General features: G+C 46.3%; 1 long non-coding RNA gene across 1 annotated transcript; it reads right to left on the minus strand.

Moving 5' to 3' along the window:
• Positions 1 to 9,230: 9,230 nt before the first annotated feature.
• LOC146195306 (uncharacterized) lies at positions 9,231 to 12,982 on the minus strand. The gene is made up of 3 exons (XR_014705994.1): positions 12,562 to 12,982; positions 9,889 to 9,985; positions 9,231 to 9,441 (listed from the first exon to the last, which is right to left on the minus strand). It is a non-coding gene; the product is annotated as an uncharacterized LOC146195306 (long non-coding RNA).
• Positions 12,983 to 13,520: the final 538 nt, after the last annotated feature.

Raw genomic sequence — 13,520 nt, forward strand, 5'->3', positions numbered from 1 at the left:
GGCAAAGCCAGCTTTCAGTATAAAGGAGGAATTTTTTATTATGGACTTTTAGTTTAGTGCGCTACCGCTTACCGCTACCGTCTACCGCTAGCGGGCGAGCGCCAGTACGCATGCGCAGACCACTGAGGGCGACTGATGGCGCCATGTTCCTGTTAATTTTCGGCGGACTCCGCACAAGGTAAAACAGCGCAAAACCACACACAGGACGCAGAAAGGTGCGACGAACACAGGCGCTGACTATGAAACTTCTGTAGGTTCAGGCTTCGACAAAGTTTTTTGGCCGTGTTCTCCGCACACAAGGACCAATCAGTGCATGCTGTGATGACGGCGCTGGGAAGCGGTAGACAGCTGCGGTAAGCGGCAGCGGTATACTAAATTAAGGTCTGTACTGTTGTGGACGTGCAAGGTTGGTAACCACAATGAAGTCGCTGACAAGGAACAATATGATCGATTGAACTGTAATATAACATTGGAATGAAAAAGTAACTGGTGCCGACGCAGTGACTCTTTATCGAGCATTAGCTGTAGAAATCTGCTTTTTTTCGTAGTTCTATAAACTGATTTAGCAATACTGTGACCAACTTTGTTTATATGCCGATCACATGTCGTATACCCATTTTCGCTACACTCTGTATACTCATTCGTTGTAACCGATCTAAACGCTGTGAGCCAAATTTAGATAGCAATTTTTACAGCGCTAAATGATGAATCGTTTGAAACGATCCGGTAGAGCCCACGACAAACGGTTCGGCCTCATGGGCCATTTAAAGAACACCAGGGGGCAATGTTTGGAAGGGCAAAGGTCGCTGGCACGAATCCCCCGCGTAGACTAGGCTCCGACGCAACTTGCAGTCTTATGCTTCGTGACCCGCCGAATTGTATCACACACCCCTAACCTTCTGCGCCAAACGGGTGGCCCGCAAATTGTATGCAAATGGTGGCACTAAGGGGTCCTAACCTCAATGCCCACAAGACGGCTTATATAGCGAAACGAAATCATGGGCGTAAATTACGGCGCTCGAGCACCACTGCTACGCGTCCATTGTTGCTATGCAACTCTCATGCAGTCACGTGGTATCACCCGTTAATAATTATGTTTTATTAACGATTCGCCACTATCGTTGCGCACACTCCCAGACATCCTTACAGTGTGGGGGGTAGCTGTTCCGGTCTCAGAGGAGATGCCCTCGACTTGCGTGGCAAGCTCAGCCGGAAGTCAACTACGGTAGTGAGAGAAGGGGATGGTCATTTGGTGTCCATTTTTCGCCGGTTAAAGCTTACTTCTTGGCTCATTTCTGCGCTTAAGCTTCTCGGCAACGGGCTAGTCTCCGTCAATTGCAGACGTCGTCGCCGATACAGCAGATTCAGCCGATGCTGTCCACTGACACCCTTCCCGATCTTACGGCCGACGTTTAGTGAGCCTGTGCACCCTCCCCCCCCCCCCCCCCGCCCAATTTTTCACCATCCCTAATCCCCCCCCCCCCCCCTAAAAAAAGTAACACCAAGTTCCTCACTTTGGTCCTCTGTTTTAGCTGCTGTCCTAGATCGCGTAGTCTCGTGCGTCTTTTCCGTCAAAGCAGCTCGACAAGCCACGTCTGCCAGGGGAGCTGAAGCAGCCCGTCGCCTAGGCGACAATGCAACCGCTTTCGGAGTCGCCGAAAACGGCCCTTCAAAGCTCTCCTCCATGGCGAGAAGTTCATCAAAAGACATGCTCCCTCTCCTTTTAAGCGAGTGGCGAGTCAAGTCGTTCGTCACATGGCCACCGCTGGCGAGGCAAGGTTCAACGCGCGGCGTAGCGACGGCGGGAGCGCAGTTGGGGCGCGTCATGTGGTATAGTTTAAGTAATCTGTTGAAAACCTGGCAGTCAAAATTGTGATACTGCCAACCACTTATTTCAAGGAACCGAGAATGCCTTCTGTCATATACACCGTTTCAATAACTAAATAGAGCAAGGCATGGCCAAGCCTGCCTTGGCACGCGGTACGTAAATAAAGTATCATAAACATCACGGAGAAACGGGAATTTATCTACCATCTGCCGCACGATCAAGTGCCCGGCCTGAGACATGGGACGGGGGCCCTGATTGGCACGCATTTATTTGGGACCTAACGTTTCTCAGATTGAAAGCGGTTTTTGCGGAGTAAACTGCGTGTCTACGTCGATTTCTCAGTCTGGCAGTACCTCAGAGGAACTTAGGCCTCTATCGCATCATACCCTTAAGGCAGAACTCAAGTGTATCTCTAATTTTTAAATGCATCTTAACTACCTTCTGGTTCGCTACGAGCTAACACAGCTTCATTTGTTCACTTCATTGAAAAAAAAAAAAATGGTTTGCTTTACAACGCAAAAGGCTGGTTTTGTATTGTCACATTACGTCAGGAAAAAAAAAAAATCCACCAAAAACAAGAAAGAAACGAAAGCGAAAATACAAGATTTTTCCGCCCACAGTTTGCGCGTATCGCATGTTTGCTTCCAAAAAACAAATGGTGGCACTAAGTCACTACATTAAGACTTCTTTCAAGATGAGTTGGTGCATATTATACATTACAAAGTTAGAGTGCAAAAGATTAACAACAACAACAACGACACAACTACACACAGAACGAGTAACCACACACAGCATCAGCGCTAAATACCAACTGCTTCATTGCCGGAAGGTGGTACCTTGTATATGGCGAAAAGAGCATGAAAAAAGTACGGAAAAGTAACATAACAAAGGGTGATAACAAAACCGGCAGAGTAGTACGCATGAGCAGGTAAGAAGCATAGCATTCAAATTAAAATTGTCATTTTTCTCAACAGTTAGCAGCTTCCAGATGGTCAGTCTCAGCGTCAAAGAGAGATACGGACGGGATGCTGATGCACTCACTGCCAAGCTTCATTATGTGATAGGCTTCTAAACTAACCTGGGTCGTCCAGTCTGAACTTCTGTCGGAAATCTTCATCCGATCAAACCCTGCCACGCATCCTTCGCAGTCACTTACGTGCGCAAATAAATGTGCGTACTTGTAATCAAGTTTCTTTAGTTTTAGGGCGTTTTCTTCTTATCGGTCATTGACGCAAAGGCCGGTTTGGCCGAGATAAGCCGTTCCACATGACATCGGAATAGAGCATAACCACTCCAGAGGAACACTTGATCAACGGCGTTTCATGATTTTTGTTACATCCACGTTTTTTCGCATCACAGATGGATGGGCACAGCTTTTCTAGTTTGTTGGGAGCCAAGAAAAGGACAGCCACGCCATGTCTGCTTGCCACGTTTTCCAGGTTGTGCGAAATTCGGTGAACGTAGGGCACAATCTCAGGCTGCCCCTTTCTGGGCTCCCAAGAAACTGGGTAAGATGTTCCCAGCCGATGGTGAAGTATCCCTCCGGAGTGGTATACTATATTCCCATATCATGTGGACAGTCTTATGTCGGCCAAACGGGATGTTGCGCCAATGACTGACTAGGAGAACATCTCTAAGAAACTTGATGACAAGTACGCCAATTTTATTGCGCACGCAAGTGACTGCAAAAGATTCGTGGCAGGGTTTGATCGGACGAAGATTTTCGGGAGAAGTTCAGACTGGACGGCCCGGCTTAGTTTAGAAGCCCATCACATAAATAAGCTTGGAAGTGAGTGCATCAGCTGTCCGTATCTCTTTTTATGGAAGCTGCTAATCGTTGAGAAACAAATGGCAATTTTAGTTTGAATGCTATGCTACTTCTTTTCCGCACGTGCGTACTACGCTGTCAGGTCTGGTAACAAGTTTTCTCTCTTTTTCACTCTTTTCGCCGTTATAAGGTGTCGCCTTCCGGCAATGCAGCAGTTGGTAATGAGCGCTTGTGCTCTGTGTCGTTTCTCTGTGGGTGGTTGGTTTTTGAGCTCTAACTTTATAATGCGCACTAAGGCACATTAACGCAGTTACACAGGAAACTAGCTACATGTCTCGTGCTAGCACCGTTTGTTGAAGAAACGTAATAGAGATAGGAGGGAGCGCTCTGTAGTACTTTCCCAGCCAATTACTTCCCCCTTTCATCATCAGCGAAATTCCTTTTCCCAGCTCCAGTTGTAACTGGCTTCACAGCCTCACATTTTGTTGCGAAAGCAACACTACGCCAGCCAGCTCGGCTCGTCGCGTATGCTCGTGTGCCGTAATCACAAATGGCAGGCGCAACGAAACTGTGGCAGGAGCTGCCAACTTGGGTCTCTCGTTTTACATGGGACGGTTATGTCAGAATCAGCCTGCCAGGACCCTGGCATTCATGTTACCCCTATAGGCCACTAAGGCGCGTTCATATGGGGTGGTTAAATCGGGCTTTTTATGTGGGCTGGTAGCCTACGCTATCGTGTCAGAGCTAAAATGTCCCCCATTTTTAGATGCAATAAACGCCTTTACCACCAACACCTAAAACGCCGGTGAACTTCGATGCGTTCAACGGAACGCTGGTTCTCCGGAACGCGCTCCAACAGATGGCGCCGCCATCGACGCCGCTGCCGCCGCTATGTAAAACATTATTTGGAGGACGTTTAAGCTTCGCCTTTAAGAATGGAACGCGATAGCGTTATCGCGCCCCGTTCGCACCGTCTACTCATTTGCTTGTCGCGCTTTTGAGTGACACAAAGACGTAGTTCACATGATACAACACTCGTTAACTTGTCCAAAGCATGACTGTTTGGTGCGGCTGAGGCGTGCACTGAGAAGGGAGGCTGTTTCGAATTCCTACATAGAGCAAATTGCTATAATCATTTTTATTTATTAATCCTTCCGGGACGTAAAAGCGCTGCCAGCCACCTTGCGGAAACGCGCGGGCCTAAAGTTGCAGTCGTGGTTCGTCGGCAACATCGTTGCCGATCCGAGCCGGCGCGATGAAGAACTCGGAGGCCATGCCCTGTCTATCTTATTCCGTGCGCCACACGCATGATGGCGCTACGTGCACGCCAAGCGAAGAGGAAGTGCAGCGGAAAAGTAATTCGCCACTCGCTTAACTGCGTCATCTGTAATTCTGTAATTTACATGTTCATAATTATTATTATACGCCACAATACACTTCTCTAAGTGGCATTTCTGAGACAACACCGCAATCAATAGACGCGCCTTTGTCCATTTCAAGCCATCCAGCTGGCGTGGTGGAGTCTCTTGTCATCACTTCACCGTGTATTTGCAACGTTTATATGGGCATCCACATGGGAACGCACGAACCGGGGCAATCTGTTTCACGCGGTTCAGAATGGGGGCCTTGGGTTGACGCATCTATTTCTCAAGCAAATTGTCACTAGATTTTCTTTTCTGCGTGAGCAAAGTGACACCTTTCTAAGGACTGTAATCCAAGTGAGATTACGTGAGTCACTGCCTGATTACATCGTATCTGCTTTTTCAAAACCGGCGGCATTAAGCCCCTTTTTGCGGGAAGTTGTTTTATCTTTTCGTATCCTTAAGGCAAGGTTCTCAACTGAATATCTGTCAATTGTGCCGCGGAAGAAGTTGTATAAGGATCTGCGAGATGTGTTTTTGGCAGTGCCAGTGTACCACGCTGTGTATAATGTAGGGTCTGAGCGTGACGTTTTGAAAAGGGTAAAACGTATGCCTGTCAGAGCTGGTGCAAAATCATTCTTTTTTCAATTGCATTCCGGCACTCTTCAGTCAAACCATGGCTGCAGAACAAAGGGCTCTTTGTACCTTGGTCTATTACCTGCATTATTTGCAGAAAACCCGAGACCATTGAACACATCTTCTTGGAGTGCCATGATTCAGTTTTCCTCTAGAATATCTTGAAGCGAACTTTAAAAAAAAAGAATTGCCAATAACGCTATTCGGTATCCGATATCTGCCATGCGCCGACCCTGAAGGAGTACCGAATGACATGCTGATACTATTATGTATGCATAGCGTATGGAAAACGCGTATGGATGTCAGGCATGAGCGAACCGTTGTACACCCCGCTCGACACTACTTCATCGAGAGCGTGGTATACCTGAGAGAAATTCTGCATGCACAAGATAATTCTCCGGAGTGGCTACCTGTACTGTACCTGTACTGTACTGGAGGTCAGTAAAGCCCTTTTAAATCTAGCGCTTTAGGCAGAACGTGCCTAGTGCTTTTAACATTCCTTTTGTTTTGCTTTGTTGCTGTGTATTCAGAGTGTATGCTGTGTGCTTAAAAAAAATTGTAATGAAGAAAAAAAAAGTGATGTGGTGGAGTGGTTAGCGTGCTCGTCTCGTGCCCCGGAGGCCCATGTTTGATTCCTCAGATCGGCGATTTTTCCTACTCATTTTTATTTATTAATGCTTCTGGGATTTTTCGCTCACGGCCAACGCCGGACGACGCGGGACGGCGGCCGCCGACGACGACACCGACTTTTCTGCGACACGGGGCCCTTAACGCTATCGCGTTAAAACTGTTAGAGGCGGGGTCATAGTAACCGAGGTGTATGTATTTCCCCAGGCCAGGTTTGAAACTACGTTAGACGTTCCGGCTACCGGAATGCCTAGCTGAACTAAAAAGGAATTGGTTGCCGTGAAGTGATACTTTAATAAAGGCAAGAACTTCGCCTTCGTTCAAGCTGTAGGGGAGTTGTTTCTACTCGAGTTGAACCAGCACAAACTTCTAACCACCACACATTGGGGAAGCAGTTTAGACTTTGCTTTACACAGAGCCTCGGCAGATACAGAGAACGTCGTCAGCAGAGTGGAAACCAAGTCCTATTACTTCACTGATTATCGCAGCATTATCATTGGTATAAAGAATAAAAGCCCAGTAGTTACCTGAACACTTTATCTTGTTTATACAAACCAAACGCTTAACCACAAGCTACAACCACAAGCGTATACCCATGCAGCCGTTGCTTTTGCAATTCAACTACGGTTAATCAAAGCTAAACCACAGGTAACGTTTTACTACAAGCAGCAGTTTACACGTGACCACCCAACAGGAACCCAAGCGCCTACCTCCCACTCTCCATACTCCTTCTGTCACCAATAATCGATGATCGAGCGGGCACGCTTGGTCGGAGTCAGCTATCGGACTCCTGGATTGAGGATTCCATCCATCATGGACGGTTGCAACCAACATAAAATAAGTATTTTTACCGTCACGAGGAACATAACAGTATTTGCTAGGGTCGGAAAACGGGACACTTACCCTTATTAACTCTTATTACCTTACACTTATTAACACTTACCCGCGGTGGTACTCCCGTCGCCATTGGTGTGATAAGCTAAGAGCGTTAGTATTCAGTTCGCCTAGTTACTGTCGCTGTTCTGCTCTCACTTCAGCTGTACTAGACACATTTTGTTTTAAACGCTGCAAGGAAGATGTGATAGAACAGGAAAACGTGATCACAGGCACACTCTGTCACTAGTCACTGAGTAATCAGTTGAAAATTTATGTAATTTAGATTAAACCAATTGTCTCCTGATTAAAAATTCCACTGCAACCTCTTCAAATGTCACACTGAAGCGGTGGGAGAGGGCTTGGCCTGGGTAATTCCATGTAAGCCCGGGAGTATTTTTTTGGCTAGCTGTAACCCTGGATGGGGTGCACGTCATGGAAGTGTACGACGGGGAGTTGAGACTCCGCCTGCACAAGCATGTGGGTTGGACCCATACACGGCCAACGCTATGGCAGTAGCAGACAGGCCCGCCACGCGCGGTGGTAGAGCTGCCAGGATTATTTGATGGCTCGATGATGACCCAACGTAAATGGCTATAGCAGCGGTCCTCGGCGTGGGTGTTCCTCATTTGTGGGCCTCAGCTGCTGGGAAGGGGCTCGACCTGGGCGATTCCATACAAGTCCGAGGGATGCTGTTTGGCGACCTGCAACAATCTCAGGCCGAAGCGATGACCTTTCTGTGACATTGTACAACGAACGATTAGAAAAGACCTACCTGTGGATGCATATTTTTCCCAATTGAAAATGATGACGGGCTACCGCTGGACATGTTTATGATGTTAGGTCTGCACAGTATTTGTCAATCCGGAATTGCTTTCAATCAGACTTTGACGCGAGGACAATAAGACAGTATTTTCGAGAATCCGTTGGTAGTGTTATTGTTTGTTTCAAGACAAGGGTGCCCGGCGATAGTGGGAATCGAACCTGGCACTTCCCACATGTTCTACCAAAATTCATCTGCTTCGGTGGTGGTGGGAATCTGTAGAAAATATAAGGACCTAAGAGGTACGTTCTAAGGTTGCTTAGCAGGAAAAATATTGTTAGCAATGCAATGAGTAAGCTTTCCCGCGTCACGGGTATCATTAACACTTATTTCCGCGCAAAGTCAAGGTACTCCTGTGCAGCCCCCTTTCTGTGCCCCGTGTAAACTACGCCCACACCACCTGGTAAGCAACTGAAGGTAGCAATACGAATAAAGTACAGTATACAGAAGAAAACATAAATGCGATACTAAATGTTGATTGGGATTTGAACACATACAATTGTTGCCGCCAGTAAAATGCTCTAAAACAACTGAAGTGTCTAATGCTAGACGGGATTACATGAGCAAGACGCCGTAAGATATGCACCACGGGTGTGACATGGAAAACTTTGCTCGATATGCCCAAGTGTTTTGAAGTCATTTGATATTGCCGCAGTGTTAGCCGTGTGGTAGAGTTCGAGAGATTGGCATGCGCTCGCTCACCAGTCAGTTCACAAGCCGTTCCTTCGTTCGCTGGTGTTTGTGTGTTACTGCCCAGTAATCTGACTTATTTAGCTCTACTGGCTTCTGTGACAATTTTGTTTTCATTCTGTACTGTTATTTGTATGCCTCTCCTGCTTAGGTCGTAAAGGCCTACAGTATCTAATAAATAAATACCACAGCCCCCACAAAATATGGCACATTCCAACGTACCGCACAAAGTATGGTACACTGTGCTCCCTCCTCGAACAAGCTTGGTGTTGAATATGTTGACGTGTAACGGCCATGCCAAAAGGGGCGTAATGTGTGGACTTCATTACAGATTCTACCATGCTTTTATTGCTACTTTCATTTGCTTCTGTGAAACACGGGCGTGATATCAATGATTACAAACGTATTTTTATGCCCGAAATACTTTTTTTTAGTCACCTTTCGACTTTTTTTCTCTCAAAATTGAAAGCATCATCCCTTGATTTTGTGTGCGCTTCGCGATGTTCCGTATGTTGTCTTGTATGCTGTCCGCTGCCCTGCATTGGCGGGGAAGAGTTGGACGTCGAGCCAAAATTTGCGCTTCTTTCTCCCTTCGGTTCGTCTATTTGAACAAGGCGAACTAAAAGAGTGAAATGAGAAAATACCTACGTCTTTTCAGCTGGTGCCGTCAAAAGGATGCATCTCTTTATTCCAGTATCTACCGTGCTTCACGTACAAATGAGGATGAAATGAAGAGGCAACTTCCTCAGAGTATGAAAGAGGCTGATAAAAGATCCCAGCGAAAACCGTAGTCTTCACGGTGACTTGCCATGGGACAGTCCAATGTTGTTATCAGCTGCGTGAAGGAGAGGGACAAATCGAGTCGTTAGATAGCTAGGTAAACCTTGGGCGCACGGAATAGCTTTCACGCAGAGTCAAGTGGGGACTTGCCGAATCAAGCATGGGCCAGGTGCTTTCTCTGTTACAGATAACTTGTGTGACAAAAAAAAAAAAAACTATTACGAAGAAAGCTATCTTCTCGCGGTTCAAACTGCTTGGTGTTAATCGACGCATGTACGGACAACGTGTCTCCCACATGTCCCTGTATACTACCTCAAACGGTGCAGCTGTACTGCCTCTCGCAGGATGAGCTTGAACTACCGAAACTGCCCTTACGTGTATTAAGTCGGCTTTCTCGAGTATATGTTGATCGGGTAGAAAAACCACATAGAAAGCTCAAAGAGAAGAAATTGAGTTAGATGGAGAATATATAAAATAATTTTTTTTTTCGGTAGGTGCTTACTTTGTAGTTAAGGTCTTCGGCCGCAGCCACTTGTTTCGTACTCGGGTTTATGACGCATCAAGGACCAGGACCAGGTCGAGATCTTTCCCGGTCAACACTGCGTGGAAGAATGAACAGCGAAGGTCGAGGAGGAAACTTAATAAAAAGTTGTAGAGGCGTACAGAGGTATAGACGCATAGAAAGCGTTTGGCTCGACTGTACACACGCCTGCAGCAGTACTAGATGAGAAGCCGCATTTGGAAGTAGCCTCAAGGCGAGGCGCTGAGGGCTTCTTCGGATTTTTTTGTGTTTCAAATCGATAGTTTGAAGGCCATTGCGGTCGGGATAGAACATAAAAAAAAATAAAAATAAAACGGCGTTCACTGAAGTAAAAATGGCACGACGTTTAGGCTCGCATAGGGCATGCTTATACACCATGAAGGTGAGTATGACTAATGGCGAAACAAGAACCATGCCTATACTGATGGAACGATTCCACGTTTTTCAGTTTTTGAGAATGAACTGTTACTTGAATAATCAAGGATTTGATAGCTGTCATGAGCGGTTCTTTTCTTTTGCAAGCACATGCGTCTATGTCCGGTCGCTATTGTTTCTGACAGATTTGGAATTATCATGAACGCGTTCGGAGCCACCCGGCAATTAATAATAACAGAAACAAGTGTGACAGATACGGCGACTTTCCTTTCCTGGTCACGTCATTTTGATGCTCTCGAAATTTTCATTAGAAGTTGTGAAACTCGCTGATATCCAGAGCAGCGCAGGGGACACGTGGGATTGTGTGTAATACGTCCGACGTCAGAGAATTCACTCTATAATACTATAGGTATATGGCGTTCATCGCAAAACTGCGCATTTTTTTAATCACTAGACAAAAGGTAAGCCGGTCAGTAGGACTTCAAGGTTGCGGCTTTTTTTTTTTTTTAACCGTGAAGAGCATACCGGCCGCTTCTTGCTGAATGCAGGATTCCCAGGACAAATTTTCTTGAGCCAAATTTTGTGTCGGCCACTTCGCGTAATGTTTTCAATCCGTTCTTCGGAGCTTACAGTATAGAACAGGAATAACGTCCCGAACTTAAGTCGATAACAATAGACTTTTTTTTTTTTTTTTTTTTTTTGCGTGCAGTGGATTCGCACGTGGCCTTGTGTAGCACACTTTGCATGTCTGGCTGAGTAGAAGAATGGGAGTTCTCTCAGGTGACCATAGAGGAACGATCGTATGAAGTGGATTACGTTTGAGTGATTGCCTCAATAAAATGCAGCTGATTTTGTGACTTGTCGGGTGCATCATTGCATTCATGCAGCATTCGCCCTAAAAACTTCAGTTTCGCCTGTATGTCTTGATTTATGTGGTTTATCGTCCCAAAGCGACTCTGGCTATGAGAGACACCGTAGTGGAGGACTCCGGAAATTTCGACCACCTGGCGCTTTTTAACGTGCACTCATATCGCACTGCATACGGACGCCGTGCTTTTCGCCTCCATCGAAATGCGGCCAACGCGGCCGTTATTCCATACCGCATCCTTGGGCGCAGTAGTTCTGCGCCCTAACCACTGCACCACCCTGGTGTGGTTTGGCCTGTGTATCTGTTTTCTTTTTATATGAAGTTAATTCTCTTCCATCCCACTGAGCTCCGTTTCTTTTTTTAGTTGAAGTGCAGAAGATAAGGAGCTAAAGAAATAACTTGTCGGCGCCGAGCATTTGTTTTAGTATTAGTGCATCTTTCGATAGAATTTTCCCTCAAGCAAATGCCTGACTCAATAAGCCAAAATTAAAACATTGCCGAAGGTTTCAACTTTATTGTTCGAAACCGCAATCCATAACTCGGGTGATGGCGACGACCGAAGCTATGCGTACAACTGGCATTCCACATATGAACTGGACAGCTAGTGGCAGTGGTTACAATGATGAAAGATCGCAACGTTAAAACAAAGATAATGTTGCTGTTTTTTTTTTTTTTCATTCAAGGTCATGCAAGAACGTCGAGTACTCGGCACTTCAGAATACGCTGCCATAGCTATTCTTAATTAAGACATTTTAATGGTTCCAAAGGTGAAGCGGGTGAAGGCTGCGCCCAAAAGCCGTGTAACGTAACTGCAGCACAGCATTAGGCGGGTAGGCCCAACACTCAAAGAAATTATAAACTAGAGATTAAAAAGCTATGCACTTTTTTTATACCTCGTTTTATAAAAGAGGTATGCTACTTTTATTAAAGAAAACCTTACTTTGGTAAATTGAAGTGCTCCAAGGTCAGTTATTTATGGGTAAACTAAGCTATCACGACAACAAAATCCTCAAAGGCACGTCATTATTCCCCTTTTGCTAACGGACACCAGCCACAGCCTACCTATACTCACAAAGAGTTCGTCATAAAGGCCTAACTTGCGCAGTCAGCAGACTCTGAATGCGGAAGCATAGCACGTGTAGGCTTGACTACCGGTGCTCAGGGAAGTTTCTTGAGCAACCACGCAACACTGCAGCTAAATGTCCTTGCAGCCTACCTCTAGCTACAGCGAGAAGTACGTAGAAGCGCTTCGCTTCATTTCTGCCCGCGTATAACTGATACTACAGTCAACTTTCAATTTCACGTGACTCTTCCGCGACGAAACATCAATTCCGGGAGGTCTTACTGCGCGCGACTCGGACTCATAGAGTACAGAATGAAAGAGTACGAACCTGCCAATTGTGACGTATTCTTCCGGTCGTTTTCAGCAGGATCCTGAGCAGCAGCCACTTGCGGAGGTCCAGGCTTCGACGTTTCAGCTCGTGCATCCGGATTAGGGCTAGCAGCTCGGCCTGATTGACGTTCAGCGCCATAACTCCGCGCAGCTGCTGCCGCCGCCACAGCCCACCGGTGCTCGATGCCTGAAGACAACACGCGTGCGGTCTGCGTTGCAGCTTAGAGGATTAAATGCAGCCTGAACTAAAGTCCTTTGCTTTGCAGTGCAAGTCTGTTTAGGTCACCGATGGGCTTTGCCTGCAGAATACGAGACGTTTTACAACGAAAAGCTGTCCTGCCCACCAAGCAGTTTTTCGCTTCAGGAGGACAGTTAGGAATCTGATAAAAGCACAGTTAAGCAGTGCTTCCGCGCAGTCGCGAGAGGCAAGAAAGAAACCGTCGTGGTAGTTTCTTATCTATGTTTTCTTTCCCTTTCACTTGTGCTTTTTGTTTAACTGCGCAACACGACTGCAGGCAAAGCCAAATTGCCACGCAATGATTGACAATTTACATACACGTGCTTTTTCTTTCATCACCAAATTCTCATTCATTGCGGTAGACATAGGAAAGACTTCTGTTACATAATTATAATATTTGTATATTGCATTCTTGTCAAGCCAGTGTTTAACGCATCAACCTAGAGGTCGATAGCTATTTTTTTTACACCTTGAGCTTCCCAGCTGTCGTTTTGATGTAGGCGACACAATTAATCGAAAACTGCTCGAGGGCAGGGGCTCAGCATCAACGTATGCTGAAATTGTTCTGTTTAACCAATTAGATGCAAATCCGCGCTGGAGCGGTAGTGGACGGATTTCAATGACGTCACGAAAGTTTCAAGTGAATTAGAAGCAGAGGTAGAGGAAAAAGCGATAGCTGCGGCACATAGGCGGCGGGAACCCGCGTAGATGTCGAGTGG

The sequence above is a fragment of the Amblyomma maculatum genome, chromosome 3 (assembly GCF_055883805.1).
Source record: "Amblyomma maculatum isolate TAMU_Amacu chromosome 3, ASM5588380v1, whole genome shotgun sequence".
NCBI lineage: Eukaryota > Metazoa > Arthropoda > Arachnida > Ixodida > Ixodidae > Amblyomma > Amblyomma maculatum.